The following is a 22,986-nucleotide window of genomic DNA, read 5'->3' as shown; positions in this document are numbered from 1 at the left end:
ATGATGTTGAGATGTAGATGTCAAACGTTAAATGCGAGGTGTAGCAAATGTGGGTCGTCATCAGAAATGGATTACCTTTTTATTTTTTATTATTTTTTGCTCCGCCACTGTGGTGTTATGGTTAGCGTGATTAGCTGCTACCCCCGGAAGCACGGGTTCGATTCCCGGCGCTGCAATGAAATGTGAAATGTGGTACGAAGACTGGAACGGGGTCCACTAAGCCTCGGGAAGTCAAGCGAGTAGACGTAGGTTCGTTTCCCACCTTAGACATACTCGGAGTGGTTTTTTGTGCTTCCCACTTCTCTTCCAGGCAAATTCCGAGTTGGTACCTAACTTAAGGCCACGGCCGCTTCCTTCTCTATCCCTTCCAATCGTCCCATTCCCACGACAGGAACCTGTTCAGCATAGCGGGTGAGGCCGCCTGGGTGAGGTATTGGTAATCCTTTACAGTTGTATCCCCTAACCAATGACTCACGGCCCAGGACACTGCCGTTGAGACGGTACAGGTGTATACCTGGCTGAGGCCGAGGGAAAATCCGACCCTGGAGGTTAAGCAGATAAAGAATACGATCACGTATGGCTTTTCACATTGTCTTCAACACACATTGTATATTAGGCGGTAGTAACTATGATCGTTTAGCATAGGGGCGAATGAATTAATTATTTAATGTAACGTTCTGTATACAGGCCAATTTATCCTTTTTCAAATCTTGAATACGAATTACTCGCGCTAAATTGTGCGTAAAATCTCCGCAGCATGAATTGTTTCATCAATATCAAGTCACTATCTTGGTGCATGGCTGTTTGTATGTCAGGATGGCCGAGCGGTCTAAGGCGCCAGACTCAAGGCAGTTTTCCTTGCCTGAATCACTCAGGTCCGAAGAATTCTGGTCCTCTCTGAGGGCGTGGGTTCGAATCCCACTCCTGACAAAATTTTTGCCGTTTATTTCCTGAAAGAGTCTTCTTATTTGCTATTGGCTTTACGTTGCACCGACACAGATAGGTGTTATGGCGACGATGGGTCAGGAAAGGAAGCGGTCGTAGCAAACCACGGAAAACCATCTTCAGGCCTATCGACAGTGTGGTTCGAACACACTATCTCCCGAATTCTGGCCGTACTTAAGCGACTGCAGCAATCGATATCGGTGAAGGAGTTGATGTAGTCAGCTATGTTGTTGAGGTTCACGACATCGTTCATTTGAGAAACACACAAGAAATGTAATTGTGTTGAACTACAGTCTATTATTATTTATTTAATCGCTTTACTCTCCAGGGTGACTTTTTTCCCTCGGCACAGCGAGGGATCCAGCCCGGTGATCCGGACAACTACATTTAATAATGACTAAGTTACTGCCTGAAAGTTCGGGGTCTAATTATTCTGAAACGTTAATTGATCGGTTGTTGGGCGGCACAGTAACGGCATCCGTTGTGTTCTTGCAACTGTGTCAAACTACAACGGATGTGTCCCCGAACCAGTTATGATAAAATGCTTGGGTTGTATCTGTCCTTGCTCTAAAGACCTTTAGAGAGCCGAGGAGTATCGGCGACTCCGTGGCGCAACGGTAGCGCGTCTGACTCCAGATCAGAAGGTTGCGTGTTCAAATCACGTCGGGGTCAAGTGTATTTAATGTGCGTTCATTAGCTCACCGTACATCGGCGAAGAGGTCAGCTAGCACGTAGGACCTAAGGGAGGGAAGAGAATCACACGATATCACTGTAGTCCTGTCCTAAAGTCCTGTTTTCCGAACAGATGATGTTGAGATGTAGATGTCAAACGTTAAATGCGAGGTGTAGCAAATGTGGGTCGTCATCAGAAATGGATTACCTTTTTATTTTTTTTTATTTTTTGCTCCGCCACTGTGGTGTTATGGTTAGCGTGATTAGCTGCCACCCCCGGAAGCACGGGTTCGATTCCCGGCGCTGCAATGAAATGTGAAATGTGGTACGAAGACTGGAACGGGGTCCACTAAGCCTCGGGAAGTCAAGCGAGTAGACGTAGGTTCGTTTCCCACCTTAGACATACTCGGAGTGGTTTTTTGTGCTTCCCACTTCTCTTCCAGGCAAATTCCGAGTTGGTACCTAACTTAAGGCCACGGCCGCTTCCTTCTCTATCCCTTCCAATCGTCCCATTCCCACGACAGGAACCTGTTCAGCATAGCGGGTGAGGCCGCCTGGGTGAGGTATTGGTAATCCTTTACAGTTGTATCCCCTAACCAATGACTCACGGCCCAGGACACTGCCGTTGAGACGGTACAGGTGTATACCTGGCTGAGGCCGTGGGAAAATCCGACCCTGGAGGTTAAGCAGATAAAGAATACGATCACGTATCGCTTTTCACATTGTCTTCAACACACATTGTATATTAGGCGGTAGTAACTATGATAGTTTAGCATAGGGGCGAATGAATTAATTATTTAATGTAACGTTCTGTATACAGGCCAATTTATCCTTTTTCAAATCTTGACTACGAATTACTCGCGCTAAATTGTGCATAAAATCTCCGCAGCATGAATTGTTTCATCAATAGCAAGTCACTATCTTGGTGCACAGCTGTTTGTATGTCAGGATGGCCGAGCGGTCTAAGGCGCCAGACTCAAGGCAGTTTCCCTTGCCTGAATCACTCAGGTCCGAAGAATTCTGGTCCTCTCTGAGGGCGTGGGTTCGAATCCCACTCCTGACAAAATTTTTGCCGTTTATTTCCTGAAAGAGTTATCTTATTTGCTATTGGCTTTACGTCGCACCGACACAGATAGGTCTTATGGCGACGATGGGACAGGAAAGGGCTAGGACTTTGAAGGAAGCGGTCGTAGCAAACCACGGAAAACCATCTTCAGGCCTATCGACAGTGTGGTTCGAACACACTATCTCCCGAATTCTGGCCGTACTTAAGAGACTGGAGCAATCAATATCGGTGAAGGAGTTGATGTAGTCAGCTATGTTGTTGAGGTTCACGACATCGTTCATTTGAGAAACACACAAGAAATGTAATTGTGTTGAACTACAGTCTATTATTATTTAATTAATCGCTTTACTCTCCACGGTGATTTTTTTCCATCGGCACAGCGAGGGATCCAGCCCGGTGATCCGGACAACTACATTTCCTAATGACTAAGTTACTGCCTGAAAGTTCGGGGTCTAATTATTCTGAAACATTAATTGATCGGTTGTTGGGCGGCACAGTAACTGCATCCGTTGTATTCTTGCAACTGTTTCAAACTACAACGGATGTGTCCCCGAACCAGTTATGATAAAATGCTTGGGTTGTATCTGTCCTTGCTCTAAAGACCTTTAGAGAGCCGAGGCGTATCGGCGACTCCGTGGCGCAACGGTAGCGCGTCTGACTCCAGATCAGAAGGTTGCGTGTTCAAATCACGTCGGGGTCAAGTGTTTTTAATGTGCGTTCATTAGCTCACCGTACATCAGCGAAGAGCTCAGCTAGCACGTAGGACCTAAGGGAGGGAAGAGAATCACACGATATCACTGTAGTCCTGTCCTAAAGTCCTGTTTTCCGAACAGATGATGTTGAGATGTAGATGTCAAACGTTAAATGCGAGGTGTAGCAAATGTGGGTCGTCATCAGAAATGGATTACCTTTTTATTTTTTATTATTTTTTGCTCCGCCACTGTGGTGTTATAGTTAGCGTGATTAGCTGCCACCCCCGGAAGCACGGGTTTGATTCCCGGCGCTGCAATGAAATGTGAAATGTGGTACGAAGCCTGGAACGGGGTCCACTAAGCCTCGGGAAGTCAAGCGAGTAAACGTAGGTTCGTTTCCCACCTTAGACATACTCGGAGTGTTTTTTTGTGCTTCCCACTTCTCTTCCAGGCAAATTCCGAGTTGGTACCTAACTTAAGGCCACGGCCGCTTCCTTCTCTATCCCTTCCAATCGTGCCATTCCCACGACAGGAACCTGTTCAGAATAGCGGGTGAGGCCGCCTGGGTGAGGTATTGGTAATCCTTTACAGTTGTATCCCCTAACCAATGACTCACGGCCCAGGACACTGCCGTTGAGACGGTACAGGTGTATACCTGGCTGAGGCCGTGGGAAAATCCGACCCTGGATGTTAAGCAGATAAGGAATACGATCACGTATCGCTTTTCACATTGTCTTCAACACACATTGTATATTAGGCGGTAGTAACTATGATCGTTTAGCATAGGGGCGAATGAATTAATTATTTAATGTAACGTTCTGTATACAGGCCAATTAATCCTTTTTCAAATCTTGACTACGAATTACTCGCGCTAAATTGTGCGTAAAATCTCCGCAGCATGAATTGTTTCATCAATAGCAAGTCACTATCTTGGTGCACAGCTGTTTGTATGTCAGGATGGCCGAGGGGTCTAAGGCGCCAGACTCAAGGTAGTTTCCCTTGCCTGAATCACTCAGGTCCGAAGAATTCTGGTCCTCTCTGAGGGCGTGGGTTCGAATCCCACTCCTGACAAAAGGTTTGCCGTTTATTTCCTGAAAGAGTTATCTTATTTGCTATTGGCTTTACGTCGCACCGACACAGATAGGTCTTATGGCGACGATGGGACAGGAAAGGGCTAGGACTTTGAAGGAAGCGGTCGTAGCAAACCACGGAAAACCATCTTCAGGCCTATCGACAGTGTGGTTCGAACACACTATCTCCCGAATTCTGGCCGTACTTAAGAGACTGGAGCAATCGATATCGGTGAAGGAGTTGATGTAGTCAGCTATGTTGTTGAGGTTCACGACATCGTTCATTTGAGAAACACACAAGAAATGTAATTGTGTTGAACTACAGTCTATTATTATTTAATTAATCGTTTTACTCTCCACGGTGATTTTTTTCCCTCGGCTCAGCGAGGGATCCAGCCCGGTGATCCGGACAACTACATTTCCTAATGACTAAGTTACTGCCTGAAAGTTCGGGGTCTAATTATTCTGAAACGTTAATTGATCGGTTGTTGGGCGGCACAGTAACTGCATCCGTTGTGTTCTTGCAACTGTTTCAAACTTCAACGGATGTGTCCCCGAACCAGTTATGATAAAATGCTTGGGTTGTATCTGTCCTTGCTCTAAAGACCTTTAGAGAGCCGAGGCGTATCGGCGACTCCGTGGCGCAACGGTAGCGCGTCTGACTCAAGATCAGAAGGTTGCGTGTTCAAATCACGTCGGGGTCAAGTGTTTTTAATGTGCGTTCATTAGCTCACCGTACATCGGCGAAGAGCTCAGCTAGCATGTAGGACATAAGGGAGGGAAGAGAATCACACGATATCACTGTAGTCCTGTCCTAAAGTCCTGTTTTCCGAACAGATGATGTTGAGATGTAGCAAATGTGGGTCGTCATCAGAAATGGATTACCTTTTTACTTTTTATTATTTTTTGCTCCGCCACTGTGGTGTTATGGTTAGCGTGATTAGCTGCCACCCCCGGAAGCACGGGTTCGATTCCCGGCGCTGCAATGAAATGTGAAATGTGGTACGAAGACTGGAACGGGGTCCACTAAGCCTCGGGAAGTCAAGCGAGTAGACGTAGGTTCGTTTCCCACCTTAGACATACTCGGAGTGGTTTTTTGTGCTTCCCACTTCTCTTCCAGGCAAATTCCGAGTTGGTACCTAACTTAAGGCCACGGCCGCTTCCTCCTCTATCCCTTCCAATCGTCCCATTCCCACGACAGGAACCTGTTCAGCATAGCGGGTGAGGCCGCCTGGGTGAGGTATTGGTAATCCTTTACAGTTGTATCCCCTAACCAATGACTCACGGCCCAGGACACTGCCGTTGAGACGGTACAGGTGAATACCTGGCTGAGGCCGTGGGAAAATCCGACCCTGGAGGTTAAGCAGATAAAGAATACGAGCACGTATCGCTTTTCACATTGTCTTCAACACACATTGTATATTAGGCGGTAGTAACTATGATCGTTTAGCATAGGGGCGAATGAATTAATTATTTAATGTAACGTTCTGTATACAGGCCAATTTATCCTTTTTCAAATCTTGAATACGAATTACTCGCGCTAAATTGTGCGTAAAATCTCCGCAGCATGAATTGTTTCATCAATAGCAAGACACTATCTTGGTGCATGGCTGTTTGTATGTCAGGATGGCCGAGCGGTCTAAGGCGCCAGACTCAAGGCAGTTTCCCTTGCCTGAATCACTCAGGTCCGAAGAATTCTGGTCCTCTCTGAGGGCGTGGGTTCGAATCCCACTCCTGACAAAATTTCTGCCGTTTATTTCCTGAAAGAGTTATCTTATTTGCTATTGGCTTAACGTTGCACCGACACAGATAGGTGTTATGGCGACGATGGGTCAGGAAAGGGCTAGGACTTTGAAGGAAGCGGTCGTAGCAAACCACGGAAAACTATCTTCAGGCCTATCGACAGTGTGGTTCGAACACACTATCTCCCGAATTCTGGCCGTACTTAAGCGACTGCAGCAATCGATATCGGTGAAGGAGTTGATGTAGTCAGCTATGTTGTTGAGGTTCACGACATCGTTCTGAGCATAAGTTGATACGTTAATTTGAGAAACACACAAGAAATGTAATTGTGTTGAACTACAGTCTATTATTATTTAATTAATCGTTTTACTCTCCACGGTGATTTTTTTCCCTCGGCTCAGCGAGGGATCCAGCCCGGTGATCCGGACAACTACATTTCCTAATGACTAAGTTACTGCCTGAAAGTTCGGGGTCTAATTATTCTGAAACGTTAATTGATCGGTTGTTGGGCGGCACAGTAACGGCATCCGTTGTGTTCTTGCAACTGTGTCAAACTACAACGGATGTGTCCCCGAACCAGTTATGATAAAATGCTTGGGTTGTATCTGTCCTTGCTCTAAAGACCTTTAGAGAGCCGAGGAGTATCGGCGACTCCGTGGCGCAACGGTAGCGCGTCTGACTCCAGATCAGAAGGTTGCGTGTTCAAATCACGTCGGGGTCAAGTGTATTTAATGTGCGTTCATTAGCTCACCGTACATCGGCGAAGAGGTCAGCTAGCACGTAGGACGTAAGGGAGGGAAGAGAATCACACGATATCACTGTAGTCCTGTCCTAAAGTCCTGTTTTCCGAACAGATGATGTTGAGATGTAGATGTCAAACGTTAAATGCGAGGTGTAGCAAATGTGGGTCGTCATCAGAAATGGATTACCTTTTTATTTTTTATTATTTTTTGCTCCGCCACTGTGGTGTTATGGTTAGCGTGATTAGCTGCCACCCCCGGAAGCACGGGTTCGATTCCCGGCGCTGCAATGAAATGTGAAATGTGGTACGAAGACTGGAACGGGGTCCACTAAGCCTCGGGAAGTCAAGCGAGTAGACGTAGGTTCGTTTCCCACCTTAGACATACTCGGAGTGGTTTTTTGTGCTTCCCACTTCTCTTCCAGGCAAATTCCGAGTTGGTACCTAACTTAAGGCCACGGCCGCTTCCTTCTCTATCCCTTCCAATCGTCCCATTCCCACGACAGGAACCTGTTCAGCATAGCGGGTGAGGCCGCCTGGGTGAGGTATTGGTAATCCTTTACAGTTGTATCCCCTAACCAATGACTCACGGCCCAGGACACTGCCGTTGAGACGGTACAGGTGTATACCTGGCTGAGGCCGTGGGAAAATCCGACCCTGGAGGTTAAGCAGATAAAGAATACGATCACGTATCGCTTTTCACATTGTCTTCAACACACATTGTATATTAGGCGGTAGTAACTATGATAGTTTAGCATAGGGGCGAATGAATTAATTATTTAATGTAACGTTCTGTATACAGGCCAATTTATCCTTTTTCAAATCTTGACTACGAATTACTCGCGCTAAATTGTGCGTAAAATCTCCGCAGCATGAATTGTTTCATCAATAGCAAGTCACTATCTTGGTGCACAGCTGTTTGTATGTCAGGATGGCCGAGCGGTCTAAGGCGCCAGACTCAAGGCAGTTTCCCTTGCCTGAATCACTCAGGTTCGAAGAATTCTGGTCCTCTCTGAGGGCGTGGGTTCGAATCCCACTCCTGACAAAATTTTTGCCGTTTATTTCCTGAAAGAGTTATCTTATTTGCTATTGGCTTTACGTCGCACCGACACAGATAGGTCTTATGGCGACGATGGGACAGGAAAGGGCTAGGACTTTGAAGGAAGCGGTCGTAGCAAACCACGGAAAACCATCTTCAGGCCTATCGACAGTGTGGTTCGAACACACTATCTCCCGAATTCTGGCCGTACTTAAGAGACTGGAGCAATCAATATCGGTGAAGGAGTTGATGTAGTCAGCTATGTTGTTGAGGTTCACGACATCGTTCATTTGAGAAACACACAAGAAATGTAATTGTGTTGAACTACAGTCTATTATTATTTAATTAATCGCTTTACTCTCCACGGTGATTTTTTTCCATCGGCACAGCGAGGGATCCAGCCCGGTGATCCGGACAACTACATTTCCTAATGACTAAGTTACTGCCTGAAAGTTCGGGGTCTAATTATTCTGAAACGTTAATTGATCGGTTGTTGGGCGGCACAGTAACTGCATCCGTTGTATTCTTGCAACTGTTTCAAACTACAACGGATGTGTCCCCGAACCAGTTATGATAAAATGCTTGGGTTGTATCTGTCCTTGCTCTAAAGACCTTTAGAGAGCCGAGGCGTATCGGCGACTCCGTGGCGCAACGGTAGCGCGTCTGACTCCAGATCAGAAGGTTGCGTGTTCAAATCACGTCGGGGTCAAGTGTTTTTAATGTGCGTTCATTAGCTCACCGTACATCAGCGAAGAGCTCAGCTAGCACGTAGGACCTAAGGGAGGGAAGAGAATCACACGATATCACTGTAGTCCTGTCCTAAAGTCCTGTTTTCCGAACAGATGATGTTGAGATGTAGATGTCAAACGTTAATTCGAGGTGTAGCAAATGTGGGTTGTCATCAGAAATGGATTACCTTTTTATTTTTTTTTATTTTTTGCTCCGCCACTGTGGCGTTATGGTTAGCGTGATTAGCTGCCACCCCTGGAAGCACGGGTTCGATTCCCGGCGCTGCAATGAAATGTGAAATGTGGTACGAAGACTGGAACGGGGCCCACTAAGCCTCGGGAAGTCAAGCGAGTAGACGTAGGTTCGTTTCCCACCTTAGACATACTCGGAGTGGTTTTTTGTGCTTCCCACTTCTCTTCCAGGCAAATTCCGAGTTGGTACCTAACTTAAGGCCACGGCCGCTTCCTTCTCTATCCCTTCCAATCGTCCCATTCCCACGACAGGAACCTGTTCAGCATAGCGGGTGAGGCCGCCTGGGTGAGGTATTGGTAATCCTTTACAGTTGTATCCCCTAACCAATGACTCACGGCCCAGGACACTGCCGTTGAGACGGTACAGGTGTATACATGGCTGAGGCCGTGGGAAAATCCGACCCTGGAGGTTAAGCAGATAAAGAATACGATCACGTATCGCTTTTCACATTGTCTTCAACACACATTGTATATTAGGCGGTAGTAACTATGATCGATTAGCATAGGGGCGAATGAATTAATTATTTAATGTAACGTTCTGTATACAGGCCAATTTATCCTTTTTCAAATCTTGACTACGAATTACTCGCGCTAAATTGTGCGTAAAATCTCCGCAGCATGAATTGTTTCATCAATAGCAAGTCACTATCTTGGTGCATGGCTGTTTGTATGTCAGGATGGCCGAGCGGTCTAAGGCGCCAGACTCAAGGCAGTTTCCCTTGCCTGAATCACTCAGGTCCGAAGAATTCTGGTCCACTCTGAGGGCGTGGGTTCGAATCCCACTCCTGACAAAATTTTTGCCGTTTATTTCCTGAAAGAGTTATCTTATTTGCTATTGGCTTTACGTTGCACCGACACAGATAGGTGTTATGGCGACGATGGGTCAGGAAAGGGCTAGGACTTTGAAGGAAGCGGTCGTAGCAAACCACGGAAAACCATCTTCAGGCCTATCGACAGTGTGGTTCGAACACACTATCTCCCGAATTCTAGCCGTACTTAAGCGACTGCAGCAATCGATATCGGTGAAGGAGTTGATGTAGTCAGCTATGTTGTTGAGGTTCACGACATCGTTCATTTGAGAAACACACAAGAAATGTAATTGTGTTGAACTACAGTCTATTATTATTTAATTAATCGTTTTACTCTCCACGGTGATTTTTTTCCCTCGGCTCAGCGAGGGATCCAGCCCGGTGATCCGGACAACTACATTTCCTAATGACTAAGTTACTACCTGAAAGTTCGGGGTCTAATTATTCTGAAACGTTAATTGATCGGTTGTTGGGCGGCACAGTAACTGCATCCGTTGTGTTCTTGCAACTGTTTCAAACTTCAACGGATGTGTCCCCGAACCAGTTATGATAAAATGCTTGGGTTGTATCTGTCCTTGCTCTAAAGACCTTTAGAGAGCCGAGGCGTATCGGCGACTCCGAGGCGCAACGGTAGCGCGTCTGACTCCAGATCAGAAGGTTGCGTGTTCAAATCACGTCGGGGTCAAGTGTTTTTAATGTGCGTTCATTAGCTCACCGTACATCGGCGAAGAGCTCAGCTAGCACGTAGGACCTAAGGGAGGGAAGAGAATCACACGATATCACTGTAGTCCTGTCCTAGAGTCCTGTTTTCCGAACAGATGATGTTGAGATGTAGATGTCAAACGTTAAATGCGAGGTGTAGCAAATGTGGGTCGTCATCAGAAATGGATTACCTTTTTATTTTTTATTATTTTTTGCTCCGCCACTGTGGTGTTATGGTTAGCGTGATTAGCTGCCACCCCCGGAAGCACGGGTTCGATTCCCGGCGCTGCAATGAAATGTGAAATGTGGTACGAAGACTGGAACGGGGTCCACTAAGCCTCGGGAAGTCAAGCGAGTAGACGTAGGTTCGTTTCCCACCTTAGACATACTCGGAGTGGTTTTTTGTGCTTCCCACTTCTCTTCCAGGCAAATTCCGAGTTGGTACCTAACTTAAGGCCACGGCCGCTTCCTTCTCTATCCCTTCCAATCGTCCCATTCCCACGACAGGAACCTGTTCAGCATAGCGGGTGAGGCCGCCTGGGTGAGGTATTGGTAATCCTTTACAGTTGTATCCCCTAACCAATGACTCACGGCCCAGGACACTGCCGTTGAGACGGTACAGGTGAATACCTGGCTGAGGCCGTGGGAAAATCCGACCCTGGAGGTTAAGCAGATAAAGAATACGATCACGTATCGCTTTTCACATTGTCTTCAACACACATTGTATATTAGGCGGTAGTAACTATGATCGTTTAGCATAGGGGCGAATGAATTAATTATTTAATGTAACGTTCTGTATACAGGCCAATTTATCCTTTTTCAAATCTTGACTACGAATTACTCGCGCTAAATTGTGCGTAAAATCTCCGCAGCATGAATTGTTTCATCAATAGCAAGTCACTATCTTGATGCATGGCTGTTTGTATGTCAGGATGGCCGAGCGGTCTAAGGCGCCAGACACAAGGCGGTTTCCCTTGCCTGAATCACTCAGGTCCAAAGAATTCTGGTCCACTCTGAGGGCGTGGGTTCGAATCCCACTCCTGACAAAATTTTTGCTGTTTATTTCCCGAAAGAGATATCTTATTTGCTATTGGCTTTACGTTGCACCGACACAGATAGGTGTTATGACGACGATGGGTCAGGAAAGGGCTAGGACTTTGAAGGAAGCGGTCGTAGCAAACCACGGAAAACCATCTTCAGGCCTATCGACAGTGTGGTTCGAACACACTATCTCCCGAATTCTGGCCGTACTTAAGCGACTGCAGCAATCGATATCGGTGAAGGAGTTGATGTAGTCAGCTATGTTGTTGAGGTACACGACATCGTTCATTTGAGAAACACACAAGAAATGTAATTGTGTTGAACTACATTCTATTATTATTTATTTAATCGCTTTACTCTCCACGGTGATTTTTTTCCCTCGGCACAGCGAGGGATCCAGCCCGGTGATCCGGACAACTACATTTCCTAATGACTAAGTTACTGCCTGAAAGTTCGGGGTCTAATTATTCTGAAACGTTAATTGATCGGTTCTTGGGCGGCACAGTAACTGCATCCGTTGTGTTCTTGCAATTGTGTCAAACTACAACGGATGTGTCCCCGAACCAGTTATGATAAAATGCTCGGGTTGTATCTGTCCTTGCTCTAAAGACCTTTAGAGAGCCGAGGCGTATCGGCGACTCCGTGGCGCAACGGTAGCGCGTCTGACTCCAGATCAGAATGTTGCGTGTTCAAATCACGTCGGGGTCAAGTGTTTTTAATGTGCGTTCATTAGCTCACCGTACATCGGCGAAGAGCTCAGCTAGCACGTAGGACCTAAGGGAGGGAAGAGAATCACACGATATCACTGTAGTTCTGTCCTAAAGTCCTGTTTTCCCAACAGATGATGTTGAGATGTAGATGTCAAACGTTAAATGCGAGGTGTAGCAAATGTGGGTCGTCATCCGAAATGGATTACCTTTTTATTTTTTATTATTTTTTGCTCCGCCACTGTGGCGTTATGGTTAGCGTGATTAGCTGCCACCCCTGGAAGCACGGGTTCGATTCCCGGCGCTGCAATGAAATGTGAAATGTGGTACGAAGACTAGAACTGGGCCCACTAAGCCTCGGGAAGTCAAGCGAGTAAACGTAGGTTCGTTTCCTACCTTAGACATACTCGGAGTGGTTTTTTGTGCTTCCCACTTCTCTTCCAGGCAAATTCCGAGTTGGTACCTAACTTAAGGCCACGGCCGCTTCCTTCTCTATCCCTTCCAATCGTGCCATTCCCACGACAGGAACCTGTTCAGCATAGCGGGTGAGGCCGCCTGGGTGAGGTATTGGTAATCCTTTACAGTTGTATCCCCTAACCAATGACTCACGGCCCAGGACACTGCCGTTGAGACGGTACAGGTGTATACCTGGCTGAGGCCGTGGGAAAATCCGACCCTGGATGTTAAGCAGATAAGGAATACGATCACGTATCGCTTTTCACATTGTCTTCAACACACATTGTATATTAGGCGGTAGTAACTATGATCGTTTAGCATAGGGGCGAATGAATTAATTATTTAATGTAACGTTCTGTATACAGGCCAATTAATCCTTTTTCAAATCTTGACTACGAATTACTCGCGCTAAATTGTGCGTAAAATCTCCGCAGCATGAATTGTTTCATCAATAGCAAGTCACTATCTTGGTGCACAGCTGTTTGTATGTCAGGATGGCCGAGGGGTCTAAGGCGCCAGACTCAAGGTAGTTTCCCTTGCCTGAATCGCTCAGGTCGGAAGAATTCTGGTCCTCTCTGAGGGCGTGGGTTCGAATCCCACTCCTGACAAAAGGTTTGCCGTTTATTTCCTGAAAGAGTTATCTTATTTGCTATTGGCTTTACGTCGCACCGACACAGATAGGTCTTATGGCGACGATGGGACAGGAAAGGGCTAGGACTTTGAAGGAAGCGGTCGTAGCAAACCACGGAAAACCATCTTCAGGCCTATCGACAGTGTGGTTCGAACACACTATCTCCCGAATTCTGGCCGTACTTAAGAGACTGGAGCAATCGATATCGGTGAAGGAGTTGATGTAGTCAGCTATGTTGTTGAGGTTCACGACATCGTTCATTTGAGAAACACACAAGAAATGTAATTGTGTTGAACTACAGTCTATTATTATTTAATTAATCGTTTTACTCTCCACGGTGATTTTTTTCCCTCGGCTCAGCGAGGGATCCAGCCCGGTGATCCGGACAACTACATTTCCTAATGACTAAGTTACTGCCTGAAAGTTCGGGGTCTAATTATTCTGAAACGTTAATTGATCGGTTGTTGGGCGGCACAGTAACTGCATCCGTTGTGTTCTTGCAACTGTTTCAAACTTCAACGGATGTGTCCCCGAACCAGTTATCATAAAATGCTTGGGTTGTATCTGTCCTTGCTCTAAAGACCTTTAGAGAGCCGAGGCGTATCGGCGACTCCGTGGCGCAACGGTAGCGCGTCTGACTCCAGATCAGAAGGTTGCGTGTTCAAATCACGTCGGGGTCAAGTGTTTTTAATGTGCGTTCATTAGCTCACCGTACATCGGCGAAGAGCTCAGCTAGCACGTAGGACCTAAGGGAGGGAAGAGAATCACACGATATCACTGTAGTCCTGTCCTAAAGTCCTGTTTTCCGAACAAATGATGTTGAGATGTAGATGTCAAACGTTAAATGCGAGGTGTAGCAAATGTGGGTCGTCATCAGAAATGGATTACCTTTTTATTTTTTATTATTTTTTGCTCCGCCACTGTGGTGTTATGGTTAGCGTGATTAGCTGCTACCCCCGGAAGCACGGGTTCGATTCCCGGCGCTGCAATGAAATGTGAAATGTGGTACGAAGACTGGAACGGGGTCCACTAAGCCTCGGGAAGTCAAGCAAGTAGACGTAGGTTCGTTTCCCACCTTAGACATACTCGGAGTGGTTTTTTGTGCTTCCCACTTCTCTTCCAGGCAAATTCCGAGTTGGTACTGTACCATTTCATTGCCCTGGTCATTTAGAATCGCGACATTGAAATCGTCATTTGCCGAGAATAGCGGTAAAGTTCCGTAAATCGTGCGGCAGATAGTTCGAAGTAATGAAAGACAGACCTAACGAATCCATGCGGCCGTGAAAAAAAAAAATTGTATTGTTATCCCGAGCTAAAAAAAAACAAGAGTCACTTAAAAAAAAAAAGAAGTCAATTTCGGAACGAAGTATCGAACGAGATTCTATACAAGAAGAGAAGGGATTGAAGCTGGAGAAGAGAAATTATTAATACAGTTACAACCATATGCGAAAAGTAAAGTAAATTACATCAAATTTCATAAACGAATTATTAATATCTGGCGCGGAAGAAGAGCAAGGAAGGAAGATCTGATCTCGCAGGAGAAGTCGCCAGTTTACATTTTAAAATCAGCGTCAAGCAGAAAACATTTTTGACTACTATATAAAATATTACACCTTCTTAGTGTTTGCTAAAAAGATAGAGAATATACCCTGGATTGTTCAGTTCATAATTGAAACATGTATCTAATGACGACCTTCAATATATTTTTATTATTGCATGTAATCGACGGAGACATCATGGCTGAGTAATTCAAGGATATGGGGTCACAATCTGGAGGAACCCTAGCCAACCGTTCTGCATGCCCGAAGCCCGAGTCCAGTTACCGGCAATGACGAGCACATGAACGCGACATGCTGTCCAAAGAAGACCCAGGATGAAATCCAGCCCAGCGGAATAGCGGAAGCAAGATAAGTGGAGTTCCTTATAGTTAATTTGCGTAGTTAAATTATTAGATTTGTGCGAATAATAGTGTGTGTTTAAGTTGAAATATTTGTACAGCAAGGTTAATATCTGGTTCATCGAGATATAAACTCCATGAATAGTGTCTTTGAAAAATAATCCATGTAATCGTTTGAGAACTCGGATCTAGTTAGTCTTTGACAAACCAAAAATTTATACTCCATGTATAGGCATGTTTAATTGTGTGCGTGTGTAGAGCTAATACAAATATAATACAGTATTGTGTCAGGGTGAAATAACGAGCCCAAATCAACTTCACGAACAGAACAGAATAGGAATGTTTGTTTACTTGAGGAAAGCTTTGAAAATCAGTATTACAACGTTGTGACAGGATTATACGTCTTTCATAATGCAAATAAAGCTTAATACAATGTACAATGAAATGAGATCGTACTCTAAGACAGAAGGAAATGACATGATGTTTAATCGTCATAAAAAAACGTGAGTAACATAGCCTGAATTATTAATACATGCCTTTAATTGCAGGAGGAATATAGTTACTTGTGTTATTTAATATCATAAACTTATGACATGTTATGATATTGTGTTTAGTGGAATATACGTACTTCGTGACACTCGTAAAGCAGCAATTGAAGTAATTGAATGAAAATGTCGATATGTACAATGAAATGAGGATATTGTGCGCAAGAATATAGGTTGGATTTATGGTAGTAAAGATGATTTATGAGGAATTATGAGACGTAAGCTGCGTATATGGCGAAAATATGGCATATATTAATAATTGGTGGAATTTATGCAGCGTAACGCCGATATTAGGTTAATGTTGTTGTTATTGTCACGCGATATATACGGTAGCATGTCATGTTGGGTTAAATGGAATACGAATACAACCATATGAGGTTTTTAAACTTACAGGCTGTTTATGGTGTACGATCATCAAGAGTATATCCTAGAAGTAACGTATTTACGAGAGAAACTTAGTATTTTTCTAGAAATATTTCACATGCTAGGCTAACTTCAAGTTGATTTCTGGTCAAAGACATGATTGGAACTAGGAAATGTTTTCATGATCCATAAAATTACCATCCATTAATAGATGACTTTCATTTACGATTTTATTCGAAATCTTTCGCAGATAGATTATTGTTATTTTTGAATCATGGTATGACACTATCAGTTGAATAACTTGCTTGTTGACACATGAATGTTGTGTTAGGTTACTCCTACACACTTTTAGGAAAAATTATGGATATTTAAGTTCATTTTATAGACATATTTTTTTTTAAGGTGATTTACGATAATATGATAATGAATGGCAATTTTTAAGCCATGATTTCTGGAACTCGCTTATGTTGCTTACGCTATGTCAGAAACTCTTGAGGAAAGATATTTAATTCATTTGAGAAAATTGAGGACACTTGGTTGGGATTTAAATAATATTTTGAAAATATTTCTACAGTTTTTTTTAATATGGTATAATGATTCTAAAGGACAATTGAACAATATGTAAACATCATTCTTGATATTTAACCTAAATTTGAATAATACTTAGATGTTATTTCAACAGTAATACAAGATGTTACAACATCGATGATTGATATTTGAAAAATATTTAAATGGTAATTAATATTATTATTAATGATATTCAGATAATATTTTAAGAAATATTTACAATATTTTGTTTAGGGATTGGAATTCAGTGAATACAAATGAGCATGTAGATGATTTCCTTTACTATTTTCCAAGTACTATCATTTTATTATTCAATAAACTAGGTGATAAGAACTTTGATTGGAATTCTTACTATTCATTCATTTATTTCTTTATTTTATAATTCGTAAAGGTATTTGGAGGCATATGAACTAGCTGTTTGGTAAATGAACCTAGAGTTTTGCTTAGTTATGGGTTACAATTGAGCTGTGATGGTTTACGAATGGACTTAAGGATGAGGCTGTGCATTATCTTCAGTTGAGTCCACGTAAAAAAAAACGGATATATATATATACTTTTATCACAAATTTTATCCCTGAAAGGTATCGTGCAGTGAATATATATGTAATTGATATCATAACATGAAAAGTAAGAGATATTTCACAGAATAAGTAAAAATCGATGAAGGCGAAGGAGTATTTATATCGGACGGGATGAAATATTCAAATATTAGGACAAGACTGGACACTTATATTCATATAAGGTCACAGAGTTAGGATGATGCCCTCATGTCTCATTCCCATCCGTATGATAACTTGTAGTGTGCGGGAATTCATTATATTTATTTGGCCGCCTAACATTTGATAATGAATTATTGGCCGGAGTTTATGATAAAGTAATGGGAAAAGGCACGATACGGATAATGTACCCCGTTGTGAGCATTAATTGTCACCCATGTGAGTGGCAAATTGAGAAAGTCACCACGGGAAATGACGGTCGACGAGGTACATTATTTTGGCGCCGAACAGTGGGGCGATACTGAGGATACCCTGGAGGATACCTGGGTCCATTAATTGATGCCCATTCGTGAGCAAAGACTGAGGATACACAGGATAGTTGAAGATATAAATATTGGGCGCACATCATTAATTGATGCCCATCATTGTAGCGAAACTGAGGATACCCTGGAGGATACCCAGGTGTGATAATTGATGCTCATTAGTGAAGCAAGATTGTGGATACCCAGGGGCACAGCATCGAGTTAGCATTAACATGAAAGTAAAATTGAGGACACTCAGTCCAATGACAAGATAATTATGAACATTGATTGATACTTACCGTTGAAGCAAGGCTGAGGATGCCTAACCAAACTATAAGATAATTGTTGGCCTATTATTTGACATACAAATATGGTTTCTGGAAAATAGTTTTTGCATTAGCTAACGCTCGTCGTTGGAGAAGAATAATTGCATTGATTGACACCCAGAAACGCAGTGGATCTGAGGATATACGAGGCATCAAGAGTTACATAGAAAGTGTTGGACATGAGAAAGCTTCACCCAGAGATGGGGCAAGACTGATAGGAAGCAAAAGGTTGAGATTCGATGCATACGAGGGAAACCGAAAGAAGAAGTTGAGAGTTAGGCGAGGAGTCATGTGATCGAGGAAGGGAGCTGAAGAAGAAATGGATGATAATGATAGTGAATAATATAGCAGAGATATTTCATATAGTTAGTAGATTTAGATAGTTAATAATATTAATTTAGATCATGATATGATTTTTCTGTTGAGGTAGAAATAGCAAATAGGTTAATAAGTTCCCAAATATCAAGAATGATTGTTTTTTTTTCCCTCAAGTTTCTGAAATAACTGGGATAATGAGACGGTTGGTTATATGGGGGAGACCAGATTGTAGATCCCATACTGAATTGAAATACTGATATATTTTATTGGTTGCAAACTATAAACGATTAGCAAAATAGAATCTTTAGCGAAGCTAAGCAATAATAGACATAAAATGGCGACTATTAGTCAATTGAGGTCACAAGTTGAGGAATACCAAAAGGAAAAGGATGAGGAGATAGAGAAGATAACCGAGGAGTTAGAAAAGGCAAAAGAAGGGCAGAAAGGAATAATAGAAATATTGAAAGAGATGAGCAGAAAACAAGAAGAAAAATAAGAAGAAATGATCAAAAAACAAGAGGAGATGCAGAAGAAGCAGTTGGAAGAATTATTTGGAAAATTTCAAGAAGAGTACCAACAGAAACAGGAAGAGCTGCAGCGAAACCAGATGGAAGAGATAAGAAAAATGGAAGAGAGGCAGAAGGAGATGATGAAAACAGAAATTGGTAAAATCGGAAGAGAAGTTTTCGAAATAAAAAATGGATTAACGAATCTTCGAACCGAAATGATTGAAACAATGGAAAATAAGAATAAGGAGATCTATGAAGAAGTAAATAGAATCAGAGGCGAATTAACAGAAAGTAAAAAGTATATTCAAAGCTTGAAAGAGGATGAGATCAAGAGACTAACTGACAATATGGAGTCAATAAAAATAGATTCACAAGAAAAATGGAATCAGTACGAAGGAAAGATAGAAACAATAAACGAAATTGTACAAACGACGAACAAAACAATGGAAGTGAACTTTATAACAGCGCGTGACCAGATTGGAGACAAAATAGGTATCATAAAAGAAGAAGAACGTATAAGTCCACAAAAATCATTACATGAAGAAACCGGGAAACAGAAGAAGCAAGAAGAATGCCGGCAGAAGCAGCTAGGACAAATAAGAAGAACGGAAGAGAAGCAGAAGAAAAGAAGAAAGGTGGAAATTGGAATAGTCCGAGCAGAAATTTGGCAAATGCAGAACGAATTAGAGAGGAACCAAATCAACGAACAGGACCAAGAAGGAAGATACTTATTTGAGTCAGACCAAATACTGATGAAGAGATTCGTGAGAGAGCTTACAACTATAACAGGTGTAAATCAAGTACATCACCATGGAGGAGGTGAACCGAATCCAAAGGTGAAAATAAAAGCAGAACAGGCAAGAACGAATGTCAAACGGACAAGGAAATTTCCGAAGGAAAGGAAGAACGAAATGGATTATCGAAATAAAAGAAAACGAACCAGAGAAAAGAAGAGATGGGAAGGAGCGATTAAAGGTCGACATTTCAATGGAGATATAGAGGAAGCCGAGGGTCTAGAACTTCAGGAGGATAAAAGAAAAGATAGAGAAGAGCAGAAATTGAATAAGAAAACCCAAACTTGTCAATTATGAAGAAGACCGAGAATAGAATGTAGAATGCTTCATTAGAACTATGCAGGACACTATAATATAAACAGGTCAATGAAAGCTCCATTTATATACAAAAATGAAATGGAAATAAATATACTGCAAGCAGTACATTTATTTACCCATAGCAGGGGAGAAAAATGTACCATTTCATTGCCCTGGTCATTTAGAATCGCGACATTGAAATCGTCATTTGCCGAGAATAGCGGTAAAGTTCCGTAAATCGTGCGGCAGATAGTTCGAAGTAATGAAAGACAGACCTAACGAATCCATGCGGCCGTGAAAAAAAAAAATTGTATTGTTATCCCGAGCTAAAAAAAAACAAGAGTCACTTAAAAAAAAAAAAAAGTCAATTTCGGAACGAAGTATCGAACGAGATTCTATACAAGAAGAGAAGGGATTGAAGCTGGAGAAGAGAAATTATTAATACAGTTACAACCATATGCGAAAAGTAAAGTAAATTACATCAAATTTCATAAACGAATTATTAATATCTGGCGCGGAAGAAGAGCAAGGAAGGAAGATCTGATCTCGCAGGAGAAGTCGCCAGTTTACATTTTAAAATCAGCGTCAAGCAGAAAACATTTTTGACTACTATATAAAATATTACACCTTCTTAGTGTTTGCTAAAAAGATAGAGAATATACCCTGGATTGTTCAGTTCATAATTGAAACATGTATCTAATGACGACCTTCAATATATTTTTATTATTGCATGTAATCGACGGAGACATCATGGCTGAGTAATTCAAGGATATGGGGTCACAATCTGGAGGAACCCTAGCCAACCGTTCTGCATGCCCGAAGCCCGAGTCCAGTTACCGGCAATGACGAGCACATGAACGCGACATGCTGTCCAAAGAAGACCCAGGATGAAATCCAGCCCAGCGGAATAGCGGAAGCAAGATAAGTGGAGTTCCTTATAGTTAATTTGCGTAGTTAAATTATTAGATTTGTGCGAATAATAGTGTGTGTTTAAGTTGAAATATTTGTACAGCAAGGTTAATATCTGGTTCATCGAGATATAAACTCCATGAATAGTGTCTTTGAAAAATAATCCATGTAATCGTTTGAGAACTCGGATCTAGTTAGTCTTTGACAAACCAAAAATTTATACTCCATGTATAGGCATGTTTAATTGTGTGCGTGTGTAGAGCTAATACAAATATAATACAGTATTGTGTCAGGGTGAAATAACGAGCCCAAATCAACTTCACGAACAGAACAGAATAGGAATGTTTGTTTACTTGAGGAAAGCTTTGAAAATCAGTATTACAACGTTGTGACAGGATTATACGTCTTTCATAATGCAAATAAAGCTTAATACAATGTACAATGAAATGAGATCGTACTCTAAGACAGAAGGAAATGACATGATGTTTAATCGTCATAAAAAAACGTGAGTAACATAGCCTGAATTATTAATACATGCCTTTAATTGCAGGAGGAATATAGTTACTTGTGTTATTTAATATCATAAACTTATGACATGTTATGATATTGTGTTTAGTGGAATATACGTACTTCGTGACACTCGTAAAGCAGCAATTGAAGTAATTGAATGAAAATGTCGATATGTACAATGAAATGAGGATATTGTGCGCAAGAATATAGGTTGGATTTATGGTAGTAAAGATGATTTATGAGGAATTATGAGACGTAAGCTGCGTATATGGCGAAAATATGGCATATATTAATAATTGGTGGAATTTATGCAGCGTAACGCCGATATTAGGTTAATGTTGTTGTTATTGTCACGCGATATATACGGTAGCATGTCATGTTGGGTTAAATGGAATACGAATACAACCATATGAGGTTTTTAAACTTACAGGCTGTTTATGGTGTACGATCATCAAGAGTATATCCTAGAAGTAACGTATTTACGAGAGAAACTTAGTATTTTTCTAGAAATATTTCACATGCTAGGCTAACTTCAAGTTGATTTCTGGTCAAAGACATGATTGGAACTAGGAAATGTTTTCATGATCCATAAAATTACCATCCATTAATAGATGACTTTCATTTACGATTTTATTCGAAATCTTTCGCAGATAGATTATTGTTATTTTTGAATCATGGTATGACACTATCAGTTGAATAACTTGCTTGTTGACACATGAATGTTGTGTTAGGTTACTCCTACACACTTTTAGGAAAAACTATGGATATTTAAGTTCATTTTATAGACATATTTTTTTTTTAAGGTGATTTACGATAATATGATAATGAATGGCAATTTTTAAGCCATGATTTCTGGAACTCGCTTATGTTGCTTACGCTATGTCAGAAACTCTTGAGGAAAGATATTTAATTCATTTGAGAAAATTGAGGACACTTGGTTGGGATTTAAATAATATTTTGAAAACATTTCTACAGTTTTTTTTAATATGGTATAATGATTCTAAAGGACAATTGAACAATATGTAAACATCATTCTTGATATTTAACCTAAATTTGAATAATACTTAGATGTTATTTCAACAGTAATACAAGATGTTACAACATCGATGATTGATATTTGAAAAATATTTAAATGGTAATTAATATTATTATTAATGATATTCAGATAATATTTTAAGAAATATTTACAATATTTTGTTTAGGGATTGGAATTCAGTGAATACAAATGAGCATGTAGATGATTTCCTTTACTATTTTCCAAGTACTATCATTTTATTATTCAATAAACTAGGTGATAAGAACTTTGATTGGAATTCTTACTATTCATTCATTTATTTCTTTATTTTATAATTCGTAAAGGTATTTGGAGGCATATGAACTAGCTGTTTGGTAAATGAACCTAGAGTTTTGCTTAGTTATGGGTTACAATTGAGCTGTGATGGTTTACGAATGGACTTAAGGATGAGGCTGTGCATTATCTTCAGTTGAGTCCACGTAAAAAAAAACGGATATATATATATACTTTTATCACAAATTTTATCCCTGAAAGGTATCGTGCAGTGAATATATATGTAATTGATATCATAACATGAAAAGTAAGAGATATTTCACAGAATAAGTAAAAATCGATGAAGGCGAAGG

At 41.8% G+C, this 22,986-nt stretch overlaps 16 non-coding genes across 16 annotated transcripts; all 16 read left to right on the top strand.

Moving 5' to 3' along the window:
* The first annotated feature begins 810 nt into the window (after positions 1-810).
* Positions 811-930, top strand: TRNAL-CAA (transfer RNA leucine (anticodon CAA)). Its single transcript has 2 exons — positions 811-848; positions 886-930. It is a non-coding gene; the product is annotated as a tRNA-Leu (tRNA).
* A 615-nt stretch (positions 931-1,545) lies between these two features.
* TRNAW-CCA (transfer RNA tryptophan (anticodon CCA)) lies at positions 1,546-1,617 on the top strand. The gene has a single exon. It is a non-coding gene; the product is annotated as a tRNA-Trp (tRNA).
* Positions 1,618-2,560: 943 nt separating this feature from the next.
* On the top strand, positions 2,561-2,680 carry TRNAL-CAA (transfer RNA leucine (anticodon CAA)). Its single transcript has 2 exons — positions 2,561-2,598; positions 2,636-2,680. It is a non-coding gene; the product is annotated as a tRNA-Leu (tRNA).
* Positions 2,681-3,311: 631 nt separating this feature from the next.
* On the top strand, positions 3,312-3,383 carry TRNAW-CCA (transfer RNA tryptophan (anticodon CCA)). The gene has a single exon. It is a non-coding gene; the product is annotated as a tRNA-Trp (tRNA).
* Positions 3,384-4,326: 943 nt separating this feature from the next.
* TRNAL-CAA (transfer RNA leucine (anticodon CAA)) lies at positions 4,327-4,446 on the top strand. Its single transcript has 2 exons — positions 4,327-4,364; positions 4,402-4,446. It is a non-coding gene; the product is annotated as a tRNA-Leu (tRNA).
* Positions 4,447-5,077: 631 nt separating this feature from the next.
* Positions 5,078-5,149, top strand: TRNAL-CAA (transfer RNA tryptophan (anticodon CCA)). Its single transcript has one exon. It is a non-coding gene; the product is annotated as a tRNA-Leu (tRNA).
* A 916-nt stretch (positions 5,150-6,065) lies between these two features.
* Positions 6,066-6,185, top strand: TRNAL-CAA (transfer RNA leucine (anticodon CAA)). Its single transcript has 2 exons — positions 6,066-6,103; positions 6,141-6,185. It is a non-coding gene; the product is annotated as a tRNA-Leu (tRNA).
* Positions 6,186-6,837: 652 nt separating this feature from the next.
* Positions 6,838-6,909, top strand: TRNAW-CCA (transfer RNA serine (anticodon CGA)). Its single transcript has one exon. It is a non-coding gene; the product is annotated as a tRNA-Trp (tRNA).
* A 943-nt stretch (positions 6,910-7,852) lies between these two features.
* On the top strand, positions 7,853-7,972 carry TRNAL-CAA (transfer RNA leucine (anticodon CAA)). The gene is made up of 2 exons: positions 7,853-7,890; positions 7,928-7,972. It is a non-coding gene; the product is annotated as a tRNA-Leu (tRNA).
* A 631-nt stretch (positions 7,973-8,603) lies between these two features.
* Positions 8,604-8,675, top strand: TRNAW-CCA (transfer RNA tryptophan (anticodon CCA)). Its single transcript has one exon. It is a non-coding gene; the product is annotated as a tRNA-Trp (tRNA).
* A 942-nt stretch (positions 8,676-9,617) lies between these two features.
* On the top strand, positions 9,618-9,737 carry TRNAL-CAA (transfer RNA leucine (anticodon CAA)). The gene is made up of 2 exons: positions 9,618-9,655; positions 9,693-9,737. It is a non-coding gene; the product is annotated as a tRNA-Leu (tRNA).
* A 631-nt stretch (positions 9,738-10,368) lies between these two features.
* On the top strand, positions 10,369-10,440 carry TRNAW-CCA (transfer RNA tryptophan (anticodon CCA)). Its single transcript has one exon. It is a non-coding gene; the product is annotated as a tRNA-Trp (tRNA).
* A 943-nt stretch (positions 10,441-11,383) lies between these two features.
* On the top strand, positions 11,384-11,503 carry TRNAL-CAA (transfer RNA leucine (anticodon CAA)). The gene is made up of 2 exons: positions 11,384-11,421; positions 11,459-11,503. It is a non-coding gene; the product is annotated as a tRNA-Leu (tRNA).
* A 631-nt stretch (positions 11,504-12,134) lies between these two features.
* TRNAW-CCA (transfer RNA tryptophan (anticodon CCA)) lies at positions 12,135-12,206 on the top strand. Its single transcript has one exon. It is a non-coding gene; the product is annotated as a tRNA-Trp (tRNA).
* A 943-nt stretch (positions 12,207-13,149) lies between these two features.
* TRNAL-CAA (transfer RNA leucine (anticodon CAA)) lies at positions 13,150-13,269 on the top strand. The gene is made up of 2 exons: positions 13,150-13,187; positions 13,225-13,269. It is a non-coding gene; the product is annotated as a tRNA-Leu (tRNA).
* A 631-nt stretch (positions 13,270-13,900) lies between these two features.
* Positions 13,901-13,972, top strand: TRNAW-CCA (transfer RNA tryptophan (anticodon CCA)). Its single transcript has one exon. It is a non-coding gene; the product is annotated as a tRNA-Trp (tRNA).
* The last annotated feature ends 9,014 nt before the right edge of the window (positions 13,973-22,986 follow it).

The sequence above is a fragment of the Anabrus simplex genome, chromosome 1, assembly GCF_040414725.1.
Source record: "Anabrus simplex isolate iqAnaSimp1 chromosome 1, ASM4041472v1, whole genome shotgun sequence".
Classification (NCBI taxonomy): domain Eukaryota; kingdom Metazoa; phylum Arthropoda; class Insecta; order Orthoptera; family Tettigoniidae; genus Anabrus; species Anabrus simplex.
Note: the sequence above shows the minus strand (reverse complement) of the source record. Positions and strands in the feature narration are given on the sequence as shown.